At 41.7% G+C, this 20,819-nt stretch overlaps 1 protein-coding gene across 4 annotated transcripts in view; it reads right to left on the reverse strand.

The window, feature by feature from the left end:
- The window catches only part of ERC2 (ELKS/RAB6-interacting/CAST family member 2), a 962,898-nt gene that overhangs the window by 91,992 nt on the left and 850,087 nt on the right, over positions 1 to 20,819 (reverse strand). The window contains exon 19 of one of the 4 annotated variants that reach the window (XM_036870129.1): positions 8,481 to 8,524. The exons of the other annotated variants lie outside the window; for them this stretch is intronic. The gene's annotated coding sequence lies outside the window, so the exon portion shown is untranslated. Of the gene's footprint in view, positions 1 to 8,480; positions 8,525 to 20,819 lie in introns of those variants that run through there. 4 annotated transcript variants of the gene reach the window in all.

Here is a 20,819-nt window from a genome sequence, read left to right on the forward strand (position 1 = left end):
GTAAAAGCATTAGTAGGGATAAAGGGAGAGATTAATTAATAACAAGAATAACCCACCAGGAGCTGTAACATCAGATAATGAAATGTAATACAGTTAAGATCATAGGCTGGAAATATATAAAACAAAAATTGATAGAATTACTGAGAAATGAGCAAACGCACAATCATGAATATGTGAATGCTTATCTCCAAGCAACTGAGAAGTTAAACAGCTAAAACGTTAATAGAGATATAGAAGATTTCAGTTACATAATTTGTAAGCTGCATCTAAAAAACAAAGAATAGGCACTTGAAGGAAAAATACACATGCTCTTCAAGTACACATGGAATGTTTACAAAAAATTGAACATGGGCTTGACCTTTAAAAAAACCCAACAAATCCCAAGAAGTGATATCACGTGCTTGACATCTGAACTTCTCTGTTGAAAGAATAATGAAATTGTAGAACCGTATACATCAAGGCTATTCTACCCAATTCTTTGCCTAGAAAGTTCTTCTCATTTTCCAAGCCTTTTCTTAGTGTCTCCTCCTCAAAGCAGCCTTCTCTCCTTCTCTGATCACCTTAGGTAGAGTAGGTCCTTCCAAGCTCAGTCACTGTTATATTGCTCTACTGTATCTTCTTCATGCATTTAACTGGTTTCTGAAATCACCTTATTTGTTTCTTTACTGGTTTATTGTCTCTCCCCATGGCCTCCAACCCCAAATATAATGGAATGCATTTTTAATCTCTTGCTCTTAGAATGGAACCTGGCCATAGTAGGCACTCAATGAACATTTGCTGATGTCAGCCTGACTTGGCAGCCTGCAGTGCTCTAGCCCCTCACAGAGGTACAGAGCTGTCCCCTAGAATAGATCCCATTACATCAGGTTATTTGTGTGACAGTCTCAGTAAGAGAGAGTGAGCTTGTCATCATATCTGCATATGTAATAGATACCAAATAAATGGCTGTTGAATAAACTATGATCACCCAGTGTACCAGAAGTCTGAAACCTCGAGGAGCCACATGACCTGCTTCAAGCCACATCTTGTTAATGAAAATGCCTGATTCCTCACTGTGAGCGTCACACTGATCCCCTCCAAGCAACCTCTGAAGCACATCCTATCATATGTGGAGGCTGCAAATGAGGACAGAGAAGACAACTTGGAAATATCTTTTTCACCAAACTCAGTGTTTCTGTTACTGTTATATAGATACCAGCCTTTGCCGAGTCTATTAAAATTGACTCAAATGATCACTTCTTGTAATAACTGCATGTCTGTCTGTACAAGGACTGCATTTGCCAAGTAAGGAAATGAGGAAGGGATAAAACTTAAAATAACAGCTTGTTGACTTAAAATCAGCAATGTGGCCATGTTATAAGCCCAGTGGTTAAAGTAGGAGGAATCACTATGTGACTTTGGACAAGTCAACTAGTAGGCCTAAGCCTCAGTTTCCCTATCTATGAAATGGTCATGATATTAGTGCTTACTTCATAGATTGCTATGAAGACTAATTAGATTAATCCATCAAAGCACTGAATATAGTATGTGTCCCAGTGAACTTGATAAATGTCACTAAGATTTCAGACCCTTGCACGGTCAACTTGATTACTTTGGCATTAGTTGTTTGCAAGCTTTGCTCAAGAAACTGGTGTTTGATAATCTGTCTTCCGGAGCTCTTCCGGAGAGGTAACACGGTTATAGGATGAGTCTTAAGGTCTCCTTGAATCTGATTAAATCCATTCCCTGTTGTTAGAGCTGAGCTAGAAAAATCCTGGCCAATGCTACATGTATTTGTTGAATGGCCTTTTTACCGAAGATTTCAGGAAGATGAGGCAGCTAGAGGGGCAGCCAAGATGACAGCACTGATTAACAAAAGGGCATATTGTCTGGCACATTCTTCTCTGACCTAACCCACCTCCTGCCTCAGAAGGAACTATTCTGGAATGGAAAGTTTCACCATAAACATCTGCTTGCCAGATCTGTACCAACACTGCAGCCACTGGTGAGAGCCATCAGGCACTAAGAATTTTCCCTTGGATTGGGAGCTGCTTGAAGAAGGGCACAACCAAACTTCAAGTTTACCATGGCAGAAGACAGGAGCAGCACAATTTCCATAGGGACTCCTTTTAAAGATCAAAAAAAGTTTGCATACCCCTTCACCCAAGTAATTTTATTTCTCTTATCTTTTGATTCAGAAAAACACCTGATGGCAAAAAGCTACTGGGAATTCAGTAATGGTTTTAAAAGAAACCTCACTGCTCCAAGTGACTATTTTTCTTAATTCATTAATTTTTTAAAAAGCCACTCAGACCTCCCTGAAGTTTAACCACTCCCTGTCATTTTGTGTTCACCCAGGCTTTGTGCAGACAGCCAGTGAGCTGTCCTTCGGCACTCTAAAATGTCAGAGCTCATGCCATGAGTTCCCTCCTATGGCCAAATTCTGCCACTCTGAAGAGAAGCAGACACCCTCAGAGCTTGGGGCCCTGGACTGTCACTCCTAAATGACAGGAGAAGGATGAACAGCCGAGACTTACGTAAAACTCAGTGGGATAAGAGCACAAAGGGATTCAGAAGCCAGAGTTAGTTTTGCATTTCCTCTATAATAACCAGCATCGATTATAAACATACCACGTGCCAGGCATTGTGTTTCAGCTGCACAATTAAACAGGAAGTCCTCAATAACTGCTTTTGGATGGGTGGATGGAGAAATAAATGAATCAAATATCAATTTTACTCCACCCTCCTGAAATCGAGCCTCAGCATTGCAAGGGCATTTGGATTTGCACAATCTCTTCTTTCATTTGTCAACTATTTGAGTGCCAGATCTGTTCAAAATTAGCTTGTCAGGCATCAAACAAAACCAGACAGAGAACCTGCCCTCCAAGTGTGTCCTGGCTTGGAAAGATGGGACAAGCAGTAATGACTCTTGGTCAAAGAAGGCAGTGGGTGAAGACAGTTCTTTACTCCTAGGAACTTCTGGCCACATCCAGTAAGATTCTCTGAAGATGCTTAAAATGCCTCCCTAAAAGTCACGTAAGAATCTTCGAAGGTATGGTAAATGTTCCCTACAGGCAGCTTTGCGCTCAAGGAGGAGACCAGCAGAGGCTGACCCCCAAAGGAATGATCTCAGAGAGAGGCAGTGAAAGAGTTAGAGGAAGCAACAAAAGGAAGAGAAATAAATGCCAAGGTGCTGGCCTCACACTTGGGCACAGTGGTACTGGTGCTGTTAGTGGACATTGGGAAAACTCAGTCTCTCCTGGGGGAAGAGACCCTCCCCTGGGTTCACTCTGCAGTGAGTCTTTGGGTGTTTTCACCCATGTGGTTGCTCAGAAGATTCTCTGCTGTGGCAGCCTCTACAGGCAGAGTCCCAGCTAGCATGGGTGGTGGTGCCAGCTCCCCAGGGACACTCTTCCTCCCCCCCACCATGCCACCAACCTCGACACACAACCAAAATAACAACTTCAATTCTCAGCTTCAATCGCCTGTCCAAAGAGAACTGGGAGCCTGCTTCTCTGTTCTCTGCTCTCATAACTCTCTCATCCTTCAGATTGCCTTTCAAAGTGCGAAAATGCACCTTTTTTCGTGTAGATATTTGCTGAAGTCTCCCGGCCTCTTGGCTGTGGGCTCCCTGAGGGCAGGGGCAGGGCATTCACTGTGCATCCCCAGGCACAAGAGGCTGACTAGCTTCGTCTTCCAATAGGAAGGGCTTCCTGGTCAGTCAGGGAGCTTGGTCACACAGTAGGAGACTTGCCTCCGTTTCCTGGGAGAACTTTAAACTTTACAAGGCAAGGTGAAGTTGAAAGGTTACCGGGACCGAGCACACCTCCACCACCCACTCTCCCTGATGGCTCCACCAACCCACCTTTCCCTCCTCTACTGAAGATCTCAAATGAGAGTCTCCCGAAAAAGCAAATAATGCCCCAAACCAGAGATGCTACACTTACGAGACAGTCCGTTACTGTGAAACAGCTGTGGAGAGTGAAAACAAAGTCAAAACAAAAAAAAAAAAAACAAACCAAAAAACCACTGCCGCTGTTCTAAAATCTTTAAGAAACCCTTTGCCTCACATTTAAGTTTTGGGTTTTTTTTTTTTTTTCAACAAATCATATTTAAAATATGTGTTTCCGGGCTTCCGGGGTGGCGCAGTGGTTGACAGTCTGCCTGCCAATGCAGGGGACACTGGTTCGAGCCCTGGTCTGGGGGGATCCCACATGCCGCGGAGCAACTGGGCCCGTGCGCCACAACTACTGAGCCTGCGCGTCTGGAGCCTGTGCTCCGCAACAAGAGAGGCTGCGACAGTGAGAGGTCCGCGCACCGCGATGAAGAGTAGCCCCCACTCGCCGCAAGTGGAGAAAGCCCTCGCACAGAAACGAAGACCCAACACAGCCAAAAATTAATAAATTATTTAATTAATTAAAAAAAAATGTGTTTCCCCTTTCTCATTATGGAGAGAATCCTGAGACACTATTTTTTCACATTCAATAAAAATCCAAACATCTACTTTGTTGCCTAATCACACGGTACATTTAATATCCCAAAGATCAAAACTGGCATTCACAGATAATTTTTTACAAAGACAAAACCGAACAAACATGGTCACTATCTTTCCTAAAACTAAGTGAAGACAGCAAGATGCTGTCGGCTCCACCAATGTTCTGGTGCCACACAAATGATTTCACGTTCCGCAGCTGGGGTCTCCGGCATGTTTATTCAGTTCCCGCGTGTGGTGTGTAGCGGAGCACTGCGCCTGCCCCGCCAACTCTCAGAAAGAGAAAATGATACAAATCCATGACACGAAAGTTAAACTAAACCACAATGAATATCTCCTTAACGATTCAGAGAGTCGTTTCAGACTTTGCTCCACTACAAGATGGGGCCACTAATACTATCACATTAACATATTATTCAATCAGTGTATATAAGAATCAACATATTAATATATTGCCCAATGGGGATATTGGTTTAGAAATATTATACCGAATTAAAAAATGCTTTAGTGACCAATTCTACTTTTTAACCTTAGCAATTTTCTCTCTTCCTTCCTCTTCCTCTGTATCCCTGCTGACACCACACTCAGGGGGCATGTCTGAGGACCAGAAAGAAGGCCAGTGTGGTGTGGCAGAGCACAGGTTAGGGGTGGGGGGGAAATAGCACCAGATGAGCTGGGCAGGTAGGCAGGGGAGGGAGCATGCCAGGCCTTGTAGGTCTCAGCAAGCCTTTACATTTATTTCCAGTACAAAGGGAACTGCCTGGAGGGACTTAGGAAGTGAGTGTATGATGTAATTTACATTTTATAAACATTATGCTGCCTAACTGTCTGATGAATTTATGCTTTGTGCCCATGATTGAATTTCAAGCTCCTGGATGACGGGGTTAGAGGTAAATGCCTATTAATGCCCTCACCTCATGCATTCACAGGAGTTTTAAACCAATAGTTCTCAAACTTTTGTGTGCAGCAGAATCATCAGGGAGTTCATTCAAACCCAGTGTGCTGGACCCCATGTGCAGAGTTTCTAATTCAGTAGGTCTGGGTGGGGCCTGAGACTCTGGGTTTCTAACAAGTTCCCAGGTGATGCTGGGAAGGAGGTTGCTGGTGCAGGCAGGGCACCTAGAAAGCCAGTGTTTAAATCTGTTTGCAGAATCAGTCAGTCAACGAAGGGGCATAAAAATGTTTTTTAAAAAACACAAATAGAAACAATCAGTGGTTTGACTTTGACCTAAAATGGCAATCATTTATTCTAATTTTTCTTTTTCTTTTCTTAAATTATTCCCATCCCCATATTATGTGAAGATACCAGGAGGACTAACCCCTACACGCAGAAGTACTCTGAAAGGAAACAGATCATTGTGATTAGACAAGACGAGACACTTCAGAGACTGCATCGCCAAGTTTAATTATAAATCAAATGTCATTCAAAGATTTTTTTCTTTTTTTGCAAAAGTATGTGATTTATTTGTGTAGGCAGTAATTACCTGCCTCAATCCAGAAAGGATATGAGGTGGTGAGGCATCTGTTGGTGCTATTCCAAAACTGAAAATTCAACTAAACTTTCCTTGGATTCAGGAATAAAGCTCACCATGGCCCATCCCTGTTTGGTTCAAAGCACACAGCACTGGCGGACACACATACTATAAGATGAGGTCGTTTAAACTCTCTTTCTTGAAGGAACCCCCAAAGTTTCTAATTTACGTGCTTATTATGCCAAAGCAGATATGCAGCTGAAGAATGCAAAGTAAATAGAGACTCAGAACCAACAGAGGCAGCAAATATTTGCAAACAATGAGACCTTCAAGGGATTCGTTTCCAAAATATAAAAACAGCTCATGCAGCTCAATGTCAAAAAATCAAACAACCCAATCAAAAAATGGGTGGAAGATCTAAATAGACATTTCTCCAAAGAAGACATACAGATGGCCAAAAAGCACATGAAAGGATGCTCAACATCACTAATTATTAGAGAAATGCAAATCAAAACTACAATGAGGTACCACTTCACACCAGTTAGAATGGCCATCATCAAAAAGTCTACAAACAATAAATGCTGGAGAGGATGTGGACAAAAGGGAACCCTCCTACACTGGTGGGGGGAATGTAAATTGGTATAACCATTATGGAGAACAGTATGGAGGTTCCATAAAAAACTAAATACAGAAACACCATATGATCCAGGGACTTCCCTGGTGGCACAGTGGTTAGGAATCCGCCTGCCAATGCAGGGGACACAGGTTCGACCCCTGGTCCGGGAAGATCGCACATGCTGTTGAGCAACTAAGCCCGTGCGGCACAACTACTGAGCCCGTGTGCCTAGAGTCCGTGCTCTGCAACAAGAGAAGCCACTGCAACGAAGACCCAATGCAGCCATAAATAAATAAATTAATTACTTTAAAAAAAAAAAAAAAGGAAATACCATATGATCCAGCAATCCCACTCCTGGGCATATACCCAGAGAAAACCATAATGTGAAAAGATTGAGGCACCCCGATGTTCATTGTAGCACTATGTACAATAGCCAAGACATGGAAGCAACCTAAATGTCCATTAACACAGGAATGGATAAAGAAGATGTGATACATATATACAATGGAATATTATTCAGCCACAAAAAGAACAAAATAATGTCATTTTCAGCAACATGGATGGACCTAGACACTGTCATACTGAGTGAAGTAAGTCACACAGAGAAAGACAAATATCATACGATATCGCTTATATGTGGAATCTAAAAAAATGGTACAAATGAACTTATTTACAAAACAGAAATAGAGTCACAGATGTAGAAAACAAACTTATGGTTACCAGGGGGGTAAGGTGGCGGGGAGGGATAAATTGGGAGATTGGGATTGACATATACACACTACTATATATAAAATAGATAACTAATAAAGACCTACTGCACAGGGAACTCTACTCAGTACTCTGTAATGACCTATATTGGAAAAGAATCTAAAAAAGAGTGGATATGTGTATATGTATAACTGAGTCACTTTGCTGTACACCTGAAACTGACACAACACTGTAAGTCAACTATATTCCAATAGAAATTAAAAAAAAAAAAAAAAGAACCAACAGAGGCAGAATATACTTCAGAGCTAGGATAGTTGGCACAGACCACTACGCAAGAAGCACCCAGGGTCTCTGAGGGTTTACCTTGCCTCTCCACACGTGAGGCTGCAGTTTCCATGTGCACACGTCCATCCATCCAGAAACTGTTATCATAGCCCAACCAACAACAGGCAGTACAAACTTAGGGATGGCTGGGGGCTTGAGGGGTTCAACAGGAAGCCCTTTTGCCTAAGGTCTACAGGGTCACAAATTCACATTCTGCTTAGGGAAAAAGCTGGTTAGACATACCCCAGGACTGTTTGGGACTAGACCACCACAGATGGGTGGTCCTAAATGAAATTTCATCTATTCAGTAGTTATTCGGGATCTCATGGTCTAAGAGGTTGACCAAGGAGGGAGGAATTCAAAACATCAAAAGCCAGAGTTTCAAACGAAGAAAGTCTGTTGAAAATCATAGGCCTTGAAAAGCAAATGATAAATAGTCATGAAATAGGAACCAATGAATGAAGCGTACTCTCTATCCACATAGCAAGACACAAACAACCGGAAGCCAATGGACAATTTACTTCATGTGGATGATGAACCTGGATTTTTGTTCTATGCTGGTGGGAATTCATGGAACAGTCTGGCTATGATTTAACCACAAAAATAGCAACCCCTACACTCTAGCAAAACACAAAGTACATATGAGCCCCCAAATCCAAGATCAATATTCAGAGTCCCTAAAACCCAACTCCCCATGGCATTTGCAGTTACCCACCTCCGAAAGGGTAAAAGTAAACATGGGACCTGCTCTGGTGTTAAACTGCCACCGGATCCTCCCCGCTGTCTCCCTCCTCCTCTTCTTCTTTACAGACACGTAAAGTTGGATCTCTTGAAGGAACTGGGGGCTCCCACTCTAGGCAAAGGTTGGACAGGTGATCAATGTACAGCATGAGATTTGACTGTGCCTCCGTGCCTCCGACAGAGCTGGATCATCTGGGGCAATGAAAATTATAAGCAACAAGAAAGTGGTATTAACAGCAAGGGTAGGGAAGCCCAGGCAGCACACAGCATGATTCCCGAGGACACCCAGCAACCATTCCTTTACCCATTCAGTCATTCCAAACACACTCACCAGGCACTGTGCCAGGCTCTGGGAAGACAGTAGTGACAAATATAAACACAAGCCCTGCCCTCACGGAGTTTATGGGCTATTCTGGACAGTGAGACAAGCAATTAAAGGACAGTGTGTAAAGGAACCTAGAGGGTGCAGTGGAGCACAAAGCAAAGGCAGCCAACCCAGACTGGAGGTGGGTGGTCAAGGAAGGATTCCCAGAAGAAGTGACATTTAACGCTGAGCCTAGAGGACCCATGGAGTTAGCCAGACAAGACTGGGATATGTCAGCATGTGTCCGAATCTGAGATGAGAAATCATGGTTGGTCTGAGGGGCTGAATGTCCTTTGTTCTCAGCCACTGTCCAGGCCATAATCCTATACTCAACAAAGGCACCAGATCTGGAGTCGGCAGCTTTCATCACAAGGTGCTCCTCCAATCCCCACAATCCAGTTGTGTTTCACACTCTTCCAAGTAGGATCCCAGGAAAGGAAAGAACATAGAAAATAGTTTGTTCTATAAGAAGATAGGAAAAAAAGTGAAACAATAATGTGGACTTGAAGTGCTACAGAATAGACCCAATTGCAGCAATCTGTTTTCTGCACGCCAGCATTACAGGTAAAGTGAGATGCCAAGCTCACTCAGGACAGCTGAAATGACACGAGGCCCAGCTGCAACTTGGCATCCCCAAAGTGGGAGCCCCAAGGCTTCTTCCCTTTGGCTCTCTCACTTTGCCCTTCCCTTTCCTCCAAGTCCCCAGAAAATCACAGAGGGGGCTCTTTGCTTTGCTGCTCTTATCCTTGGTGTTTCTGATGTCTAAAAGACTACCACAGACATGATACCTCCCACTTGCCTTATGCAGCTAAGGAAAACCAGACAGTTTAAGAAGCCAATCTTGCAGGGGCCTCCACGCAGGAAAACAAAACAAACAACAACAACAAAAAAACCTGTGAAAGTCCCAGTAGCTTGAGTGTTGCCCAAGGTTCTAGCTGCCTGTGCATTATGAAAGAGACCATTGTAGGGGATGGTTTAAGACATGGCAATAAGCACGTTTTTACCAAAACGCACAGTCCAAAGTAGCTTTCCTTTACATTTTCATATTATCATATAATTCAAGGCCTGCAAACAAAATCCTTGATTGAAGACAGAACGAAAGGAGCAGGCAGCTATTTTAGAGACAAAGAAAGGATGTCTTTTTAACCTATGACAACACAAATTTGTTTAGGTTTTCGCTCCACTAAGTAAGTAAGCAATTAGGTTTTGTCCAATAAAAATATCCCTGTGCGTGTGCAAACACCCGAGGCAATCATATAATTACCCTGCCCAATCAGATTCAATTGCTGACAGTTGAGTTCCCACCGCTCATTAACTTCAGATCACAATGAGGTCTTTACGGAAGCCCTTTCCCGTCTCTTTACAAAGGTTCCTATGATGCCATGAGCGGCCCCAGCGCTACCTCATTCAAGATAATCATCCAAAATGGCCAGGGCCAAGGCCAGCCTACTCTGACTTCCCTCTGAAAAAATAAAAAGAGAAATTCGAAGAAACACTGGCTTACACGCCCTTGCTTCATTTGGGGATCTCACTTCTAAATATAATAGTAACCTTTCACCCCCACACTTTAAGTGCCGTAATTATATAATTAAAACCAATTATGTCATTTAACAGAGACTTTTTCAAGATCCACAGCAAGTGGATCAATTACCTCAATCATTGACCTCAGAAGATTTCAAACTGACCTGCAACAATGACAATTGGATAAATTTAGACACTGGCTTCGAAGGCCTGCATGGACCAGCTGTGTGGATTGTAGCTGGTCTAGATTCTTCTAGACTCTAGAAGCTGAACTAAGTTCACTAACTAAATGCATCTAACACTACTGCCACCACTTGTTTGCACAACCCTTCTAATATCCCAAGATACTTGCTTGATTTTTCATAACCACCCTAATAGTGTTGTTACTTCCATGTTTCAGAGGAGAAAAAGGAGGTTGGGAGAGTTTGACGTTATCTCAAGTTATGCAGCTAGGTAATGGCTTAGCTGCGTAACTTCCACCACAGAATCCAAAGCCTGTTAATAGCAAGTAGTGTGTGTGTGTGTCTGCGTGTGTGTGCATGCGCACACACGCACGCACACATGTCTTTATTCTCCTGGGCATCCATTCCTCCTATTTTCATATCTTACCCCAATTTCCCTTTGAGGTAACACATCCACCCCACTTGCAGCTCATGTGCATGACATGGGGCTCCACTCCAGCTCCGGGCTATGCAGTAACCTAGGCCTCAGCCAATCGGCTCCTAGCATTCTCCTAGCCATAGCATTTGTTCAGGAGTGAGCACATGACCCAACCAAAGCCAGTGAGACACACTGAGAGTCTTGGGAAAGAGTCTTACTCTTGGGCTTTCATGCGAGAGGAGGTACAATCTGGCAGTTGAGCAGCCATCTTGCTACCACCAAAGGAGTGAGGGATAATGGAGCCAAGAGATGCAGAGAGATAAACTGGTTCCAGGAAACTCCTTGAATCCCTTTGTGTTGACAGTAGGGGCATTTAGAACATGGAGTAAGTCGATAGTACACTGGAGAACATATGAAGAGTGCTACCACCTACAGCTTGGATAGGCTTGATTACAAGGATGGAATTAATTGACTGTGGCTCCGAGCAGCAGCCCTGTCTCCTGCTCACATCACAGTTAAGTGACTCCTATTTTTGAGTTATTTAAAAAACATACCATTTTATGGGCAGAAGGAAGCACTTTAACCTGCAAAATGATTTTTATCACATACTAGACATCCTTATAACTTTTGGTCCTCTGCTTTGGTCAAAGTTATCTCTCCTTGGAGTTGAGACAGCTGTTGGAGCCAAGAAGATCTGCCTTGACCTTGCACTTTGCCCTGCTCAGTGGTACTCTTGTGCTCTCCAATTCCTGGATCTGCGTGGGATGCAAGAACTGATGACATACACACTCATCAAAATGGAGCATTTTCTTTCTTTTTTCTCTTATCCCAGGCCTTGAGGGAAAAGAAAAAAGAGCAAGAATTCTTCTATCACAGGATTTTCAACCTTGGCACTCCTCAAGTTTGGGGCCAGATGATTCTTTGCTGTTGGAACTGCCTATGCACTAAAGGATGTGTAGCAGAGTCCTCTGGCCTCTACCTACCAGATGTCAGCCGCATCCCTGTTCCACACTGGACATCCAGAAATGTCTCCAGGGGACACTGCCAAATGTCCAGGGGTCGGGGCTAATATCAGCTCTGGTTGAGAACCACTGCTTTAATAGAACATCTGAGGTATTTATTGGATTTTCCTTGCAGCATCTTTGAGTATTATGATGTCTTCTCATTAAAGTGTGAGGAGTGAAGGAACCAACATGCTCCTTAGAACTGGTTGAACAAAAAGACCCAGGATCTCAATACTGCCTTCTATCAGGGCCAGGAAGTCACATAAGACTAACTGACCCATTAAGGACCAAAGTGGGGAAAAGGTATATCAGACAGAAATAATTTTACCTAAAGATCAGAGAGAGGAAAAGGATGTGGAGGAGAAAATTACAAGTGAAGAACAAGTGTCTATACAGTGAGTTCCAAAGTGGGTATGTGGCTTCTCATTTCCACAGGAAAGAAAATTAAACCTTAGGATTGTTGCTGGGTTTCTTGAATTCAGGTTCAGCCAAAAAGGTGGAATAGTCTGGTTTCAAACAGAAATGAAACTCACCCTGTAGAGAAAAAGCCAAAAATGGTAGTCTCACTTATTTGGACAAATATGGGCAAAGACACTTAAAATAGGCAAGACTGATGGATTAATAGAATATTTTTTAAAGACAGGCATTTACTCTCTTCCACATGCCAGCAGTAAATAAGAGTGGGCTGGCAGAGGTCCTTCCTTCAGGATTGCTTGAATGAGAAGACAGAATTCATTATATAAGCAATATGCATTGTGAAGCCTTGAAGAAAGGGGTTGAATTGGTTTGCCCTCTCAATGAGTTAATTAGCCACATTCCCTCAGTATTCTGGGGAATTGGTTTCAGGACACCTAGTGGATATCAGAATCCGTGGATGCCCAAGTCCCTTATATAAAGTGGCATAGTACTTGCATATAACCTATGCACATCCTCCAGTATACTTTAAATCATCTCTACACCTAATACAATGTAAATGTTATGTAAATAGTTGTACAGAACATATTGATAAATGCTCTGTAAATAGTTGCTGGAGCATGGCAAATTCTAGGTTTGCTTTTGGAACTTTCTGGAATTTTTTTTCAAATATTTTTGATCTGCAGTTCGTTGAATCTGCAGATGTGGAACCCACGGATATGGAGGGCTGACTGTATATCTTCACGTTAGCAGGTACCTGAGACCAGCCTAGGAATTCCACAGTAGTGGGATTTCAGTGAGGCTTTAAGGCACAAACTTCTGCACACCTCAAAGTACTGACTGCTTTTTCATTTATTTATTTATTTATTTATTTAATTTATTTTTGGCTGTGTTGGGTCTTCGTTACTTTGTGTGGGATTTCTCTAGTTGCGGTGAGTGGGGGGCTACTCTTCATTGAGGTGCGCGGGCTTCTCATTGAGGTGGCTTCTCGTGCTGCAGAGCACAGGCTCTAGGCACGCTTCAGTAGCTGTGGCTCACAGGCTCAGTAGTTCTGGCTTGCGGACTCTAGAGTGCAGGCTCAGTAGTTGTGGTGCATGGGCTTAGGTGCTCCGCAGTATGTGGGATCTTCCTGGACCAGGGTTTGAACTCGTGTCCCCTGCATTGGCAGGCGGATTCTCAACCACTGCACCACCAGGGAGGCCCCAAAGTACTGACTTCTGATCAAGTCTGTCAAAAGAACCAGGTTGGTTTGCGTGTAAAGCCTGGCCTTTGTTGGGGCGTCACTGGATGAAAATGTTCAGATTCTAGCAGTTTCTCTCACTAGAAGTCCTAATACCTCAGTGCATGGAGAGGTGTATTAGGGGAGTTCAGATGATCAGAGCTGAGGCCCCACTGCTTCCTGAGTTCCCAGGCAGCCTTCCCCTCTAGCTATCACCACGATCCAGCTGTCCCATCTTATTGCCCCTAACTTCTCTCCCACAACCAGTGAGCTCTGACTGCTAGGGTGTGACAGTGTCTCAAATAGAGAAAGAGTAAAAATAAAGGCATCTCTGAAGGGCCTTGGCCCTCCTCCCATTGTTCTTTTAGGCTTACTGTTTTTTGTTTGGTAGAGGTAACATTTAGAATAAACAATAATAGAAAAATAGAAGTAGTTGTCTGGAGGGTCTAGCAGAGGTCCACAGGGACTTTTATGAGCTGTATAAAGAACTGTCCTTTGACTCAAATCAATAGAATTAGAAAGGAAAAAGGAGAAGTAACAGCTGACACTGCAGAAATACAAAGGATCATGAGAGATTACTACAAGTAACTATATGCCAATAAAATGGACAACCTGGAAGAAACGGACAAATTCTTAGAAAAGCACAACCTTCTGAGACTGAACCAGGAAGAAATAGAAAATATAAACAGACCAATCACAAGCACTGAAATTGAAACTGTGATTAAAAATATTCCAACAAACAAAAGCCCAGGACCAGATGGATTCACAGGCAAATTGTATCAAACATTTAGAGAAGAGCTAACACCTATCCTTCTCAAACTCTTCCAAAGTATAGCAGAGGGAGGAACACTCCCAAACTCATTCTACGAGGCCACCATCACCCTGATACCAAAACCAGACAAAGATGTCACAAAGAAGAAAACTACAGGCCAATATCACTGATGAACATAGATGCAAAAATCCTCAACAAAATACTAGCATACAGAATCCAACAGCACATTAAAAGGATCAAACACCATGATCAAGTGGGGTTTATCCCAGGAATGCAAGGATTCTTCAATATATGCAAATCAATCAATGTGATAAACCATATTAACAAATTGAAGGAGAAAAACCATATGATCATCTCAATAGATGCAGAAAAAGCTTTTGACAAAATTCAACACCCATTTATGATAAAAACCCTCCAGAAAGTAGGCATAGAAGGAACTTACCTCAACATAATAGAGGCCATATATGACAAACGCACAGCCAACATCGTTCTCAATGGTGAAAAACTGAAACCATTTCCACTAAGATCAGGAACAAGACAAGGTTGCCCACTCTCACCACTATTATTCAACATTGTTTTGGAAGTTTTAGCCACAGCAATCAGAGAAGAAAAAGAAATAAAAGGAATCCAAATTGGAAAAGAAGAAGTAGAAGTGTCACTGTTTGCAGATGACATGATACTATACATAGAGAATCCTAAAGATGCTACCAGAAAACTACTAGAGCTAATCAATGAATTTGGTAAAGTAGCAGGATACAAAATTACTGCGCAGAAATCATTTGCATTCCTATACACTAATGATGAAAAATCTGAAAGAGAAATTAAGGAAACATTCCCATTTACCATTGCAACAAAAAGAATAAAAATACCTAGGAATAAACCTACCTAAGGAGACAAAAGACCTGTATGCAGAAAACTGTAAGACACTGATGAAAGAAATGAAAGATGATACAAACAGATGGAGAGATATACCATGTTCTTGGATTGGAAGAATCAACATTGTGAAAAGGACTATACTACCCAAAGCAATCTACAGATTCAATTCAATCGCTATCAAACTACCAATGGACTTTTCACAGAACTAGAACAAAAAATTTCACAATCTGTATGGAAACACAAAAGATCCCGAATAGCCAAAGCAATCTTGAGAAAGAAAAACAGAGCTGGAGGAATCAGGCTCCCTGACTTCAGACTATACTACGAAGGTACAATAACCAAGACAGTATGGTACTGGCACAAAAACAGAAATAGAGATCAAAGGAACAGGATAGAAAGCCCAGAGGTAAACCCACGCACATATGGTCACCTTATCTTTGATAAAGGAGGCAAGAATATACAGTGGAGAAAAGACAGCCTCTTCAATAAGTGGTGCTGGGAAAACTGGACAGCTACATGTAAAAGAATGAAATTAGAACACTCCCTAACACCATACACAAAAATAAACTCAAAATGGATTAAAGACCTAAATGTAAGGCCAGACACTATCAAACTCTTAGAGGAAAACATAGGCAGAACACTCCATGACATAAATCACAGCAAGATCGTTTTTGACCCACCTCCTAGAGAAATGGAAATAAAAACAAAAATAAACAAATGGGACCTAATGACACTTAAAAAGCTTTTGCACAGCAAAGGAAACCATAAACAAGATGAAAAGACAACCCTCAGAATGGGAGAAAATATTTGCAAATGAAGCAACTGACAAGGGATTAATCTCCAAAATTCACAAGCAGCTCACGCAGCTCAATATCAAAAAAACAAACAACCCAATCCAAAAATGAGCAGAAGACCTAAACAGACATTTCTCCAAAGAACATATACAGATTGCCAACAAACACATGAAAGATGCTCAACATCACTAATCATTAGAGAAATGCAAATCAAAACTACAATGAGATATCATCTCACACCAGTCAGAATGGCCATCATCAAAAAGTCTACAGACAATAAATGCTGGAGAGGGTGTGGAGGAAAGGGAACCCTCTTGCACTGTTGGTGGGAATGTAAATTGATACAGCCACTATGGAGAAAAGTATGGAGGTTCCTTAAAAAACTCAAAATAGAACTACCATACGACCCAGCAATCCCACTACTGGGCATATACCCTGAGAAAACCATAATTCAAAAAGAGTCATGTACCACAATGTTCACTGAAGCTCTATTTACAATAGCCAGGACATGGAAGCAACCTAAGTGTCCATCGACAGATGAATGGATAAAGAAGATGTGGCACATGTACAATGGAATATTACTCAGCCATAAAAGGAAACGAAATTGAGTTATTTGTAGTGAGGTGGATGGACCTAGAGTCTGTCATACAGAGTGAAGTCAGAAAGAGAAAAACAAATACCGTATGCTAACACATATATATGGAATCTTAAAAAAAAAAAAAAAAAAAAGGTCATGAACAACCCAGAGGCAGGACGGGAATAAAGACAAAGATCTACTAGAGAATGGACTTGGGATGTGGGGAGGGGGAAGGGTAAGCTGGGACAAAGTGAGAGAGTGGCATGGACATATATACACTACCAAATGTAAAACCGATAGCTAGTGGGAAGCAGCCGCATAGCACAGGGAGACCAGCTCGGTGCTTTGTGACTACCTAGAGGGGTGGGATAGGGTGGGTGGGAGGGAGACCCAAGAGGGAGGGGATATGGGGATGTATGTATACATATAGATGATTCACTTTGTTATACAGCAGAAACTAACACACCATTGTAAAGCAATTATACTCCAATAAAGATGTTTAAAAAAAAAAAAGAATATCCTGGGGAATGGGCAAAATAGTTTCCTCTATATCCTTTTATTTTATAAATCATAACTATATGTTAATAATTTTAGATTTGGTTGTGAGTTCTCCATTAAAATAATAATTATATAATCAAAAAAAAAAGAACTGTCCTTTGTAAAATTTAGTAATTAAATCTGGAGGAGCGGGTCTTTAACTCTTGATACATAAAGAATGAATGTCTCAGGGCACACTTTTCCTGTGGATGAGCATCCCCCCCACTCCCTTTCCACTGAAATCATTCACCCTGGCCTGCCTATGTTTCACCTGGCTACATCAACAGAGATAAAAGAGAAGAGCAGACCACTTCCCAGTTTCAGCTGGTGTTAAAATCACGTGATGAATTTTCTGTGTTTTGATGGAAGTGCCTCCTGAGTGAGTCCACACACTGGCACATGAAAATTTTGTTTGCACCAAAGAAGTTAGTCAAGGCGAGAACATGAGTCTGCTTGAGCAGGCATGTGCCGCTGTTAAAAGCACAAAATCCAGGGTTCTACATACACCCTAAGACAAGTACTGCCCTCCCCATGTCCTTCTCAGTGTGAAGTAGGGGAGAGATAGCTTCACTGGGGTGGCAGGTGTCACAGGTCACCCTCACAGTCATTACTGAACAGAACTTCTAAGAGCAGCGAGTCCTTGCTTTTGCCACTGAGAAGCCTTACTGCCAAGTTCCAGAAAAGGATGTTAACAGTGTGTGGAATCCGGGTTAAGGCAGGAGTTGGCTTCTAGAGATGAGCTTCAGCAGATCTAGAAATTGTATGCAAAATTTGGCGTAAGCACTTTCATGCTTTATTCTGAGGAGTGGATTTGTGGTTTTCATCATCTTCTCAAATTAGTATGAAACTCTGAATAAAAAATTAAGCAACAGTTTTTATAAAGCTACCCTGCAATCTTTTTCAACAGTTTTCTGAGCTGTAATTTACATGCTGTCAAGTTCATTCATCTTCAGTGTAAAGTTCAAGGATCTTGAATAACTTTATTTGTGGTGCAGACATCACCATAAACCAGTGTTAGAACATTTCTGTCACCTCAAAAAAGATCCTGTGCTCGTTTATAATAAACTTCCTTTAATTTTTGCAACACAAGTTCTAGGGTTGAAAGAAGGCTCTTTGCATATCGGCAGAGCTGATCCATTTTTCTTCCCCTTCTCAAAAGCTCTGCTAAAAAATTATTTATTGTTTATCTTAAATTCAAATATAACTAGGTATACTGTATTTTTATTTGTGAAATCTGACAACCTTAATCCAGGGTCAAAGCAGAACTAAGCAAGTAAATCAAAGTTCAGGTCTAGAAATAAGTGCACTTTTTTGAAGCATTGAAAAAAGACATACATTATATTAGCAAATTTGAACCATCTAGGTTCAAAGACGGTTAGAAACTAGTTCCAGCTAGGATTCGGGCTGAAAACTAAAGCTGCATAAACAACCAGACGAACTCAGGACCCAACTGCTGTTTTACAAGCAAGCCTGGCACTCAAAGGCTTATATGCCACATTTGCTTTGAAAGGTTAAGAAATTGGATGTAATTGTTAACCTTGCAACTCACAATCAGAACTAGAATTGTGACTTTTACAGGCACAAATTATACGGAAATTGTTCTTAACCCTTTTGAGGTCATAAACCCCTTTGAGAGAATCTGATAAAAGTTATAGACCTTCTTCATAGAAAAATGTATGGATACATACAATATTTTGCATAGAATTTCTAGGGGGAAGGGAGGTTCATAGATTCTATAACAATGATCGTGGACCTCTCAAGGGTCCAAGGATGCGGGAAGAGCCTAGGCAAGTTGACGAAAGCTATCCTGAAATCTTATGGTCCTTGCTTTTCTCTTCCTCCCGTTGACGTGGGAAGGGAAGTCAGGGTAATGGCACAGGAACTGGGTAAGGCAGGAAGACATGGCCAGGCTGCTCTCAGCCAGCAGTGGTGAGAACTGGAGCAACTCGCCTGAACTCCACGGACTCGAGGGTCACTGTCTGTAAAATGAACAGATTGGCCCAACACTGTTTCCACAGCTTATGTCCCAGGGATCTAGCTGAAAGGCATCTGAGAAGGGTCATTTTAGACCCTGGAGCACTGCACAAGATTTAGTGTTTTAAAAAAAACTTTCAAAACCACTGGACTATAAGTCACCAAAGTCATCAAGGTTCTCAGTCACCTGGTTATCTGATTCTGACTCTATAGAGCAGAGGTCAGGAGACAGTGGGGAAGATCTGGGCGTTCTGGGAAAAAAGGCATTTGGCAGGGAGAGGAGAGAAAGACACCCTGGCCCTCACCACTCTTTAGTTCTGCAGCATGTTTTTCCTCCTTTGTGCTGCTCTCCCTTTCTTCATATGGAACATTCAAACACTGCCCAGTTTTCCTCTGGTAAAATAAATACTTTTCCCAAGTACATGAACTTAATTTAATCAAATTTCCTTTGGGCAACAAGGATACCCCATGATCTATTATATCATTAGATAATGTTATACTAAGTATAACAGGAGCCCACGTGGATAAAGGACATGTGTGCCCAGCTCTGTGCATTAGAGATAGTATCTCTTTTATGCCCTCACTCCTAAAGTACTTCTCAGTATTATTAGTCTTATTTTTCAGAAGAGAAAACTGAGGGAAAAAAAATTAAGTGATTTATACAAAGTCACCCAGGTAGCCAATGACAAAAAGGGATTTCAAGTTCCAGAGCCTACACCCATAGCCACTCTACTATATTGAAGAGATTAACTATACAATTTGTGACTCAAAAAAAAAAAATACATGTTTTACTCATTTGTCTTCTCTTGAAAACAAAGAATCTATCACTTTAAGGAATGCCCAATGATATGAACCATAAAACTATTTTTGAACCTTATTTAACACTTATTGACATCTACTAAGCAGATCTACCATGTTCATATTTATCATCTCAAAGGAAAATAAAGATTTAGTTTCGGGCTTTATCTTATCCATCCTTGGTCCTTGAAACAGCACAAGAGATACACTCTCTTCTTACTTGTTGTCACAAGATACTAGAGGAAAGCTGAGGAAAACATGCTGGGAAGTAATGTTCCACACTTTGTGTTAAGACTTTTCTTCTTTAAATAGAGCTTGTGTAAATCACAGACAAAGTTGACAAATTTCACGGCTTAGTCATGGCTAACGTATCAGATTTCATGGTTTGACAGAGATTAACAAGAAAATCACATTAGAGTTACAACTATTAGTAGATTCTTAGATATTTGGTAAAGAAACTCCAAGCTCTCCAAACTCCATTGTTCACTGCATACCACTTTTCGTCCTTCCCTCCATGGATGCAGAACCTCTATGAATCCAGGGAGAGCAAAATGGGATCCTCCAGAGTTCCTCAGAGTCGCCCCCTGGCTATCACAGGGGTGAGCTGGTGCCTAATGGGCTCTAGGGAAAGGTCTAGCATCATCGTGGAATAGAGCAAGCTTTAGCATTTATGACCCAATTCATAAAAGTGTAGACAGGAAAAAAACATACTATGTTTGTACATAACACAGGCATTTCACCCTAACATGACATGCACTAAAGAGAGGAATGAATTATTATAGGTGTTGAAACTCAGATATTTTAGGTGAAAATTAAGTTTTCACATCTCAGATATTTTAGGTAAAATTTAAGATTTCACATGTTTATGAGGAGGCAATTCAGCAGAGGTCTTGTTAAAAGTCGTGGCATCCAAGTAGAGACTTCAAAAAGCCTGCTGACTGCCGAGCCATTTGGCCTGAGGGCTCTGCATATCCTCTTTCGGTAAAAGCCCAGCTTGCTTGTCATTTTTGCATAAAAGACAACCAATTTGTCAGCCA

Source organism: Balaenoptera musculus, chromosome 11 (genome assembly GCF_009873245.2).
Source record: "Balaenoptera musculus isolate JJ_BM4_2016_0621 chromosome 11, mBalMus1.pri.v3, whole genome shotgun sequence".
NCBI lineage: Eukaryota > Metazoa > Chordata > Mammalia > Artiodactyla > Balaenopteridae > Balaenoptera > Balaenoptera musculus.